Source organism: Mustela nivalis (genome assembly GCF_964662115.1).
Source record: "Mustela nivalis genome assembly, chromosome: 1".
NCBI classification, from domain to species: domain Eukaryota; kingdom Metazoa; phylum Chordata; class Mammalia; order Carnivora; family Mustelidae; genus Mustela; species Mustela nivalis.
The window spans coordinates 117,643,553-117,644,327 of NC_139020.1; positions in this window are offsets into that span (position 1 = coordinate 117,643,553).

Genomic DNA, 775 nt, shown 5'->3' on the forward strand with positions numbered 1-775 from the left:
ATGTGATACAATACATTAAGAAAAGAAAGAACAAGAACCATATGATACTCTCAATAGATGTTGAAAAATCATTTGACAAAGTACAGCATCCTTTCCTGATCAAAACTCTGCAAAGTATAGGGATAGAGGGTACATACTCAATAACATCAAAGCCATCTATGAAAAACCCACCACAAATATCATTCTCAATGGAGAAAAACTGAGAGCTTTTCCACCAAGGTCGGGAACACGGCAGGAATGTCCATTATCACCACTACTATTCAACATAGTACTAGAAGTCCTAGCCTCAGCAATCAGAAAACAAAAAGAAATTAAAGGAATCCAAATCAGCAAAGAAGAAGTCAAACTATCACTCCTTGCAGATTATATGATACTATGTGTGGAAATCCAAAAGACTCCACTCCAAAACTGCTAGAACTTGTACAGGAATTTAGTAAAGTGTCAGGATCTGAAATCAATGCACAGAAATCAGTTGCATTTCTTTAAACCAACAGTACAGAAGAAAGAGAAATTAAGGAGTCAATCCCATTTACAATTGCACCCAAAACTATAAAATACCTAGGAATAAACCTAACCAAAGAGGTAAAGAATCTATACTCAGAAAACTATAAAATACTCATAAAAAAAATTGAGGAAGACACGAAGAAATGGAAAAATGTTCCATGCTCCTGGATTGGAAGAACAAATATTGTGAAAATGTTTATTCTACCTAAAGCAATCTATACATTTAATGCAATCCCTATCAAAATCCCATCCATTTTTTCCAAAGAAATGG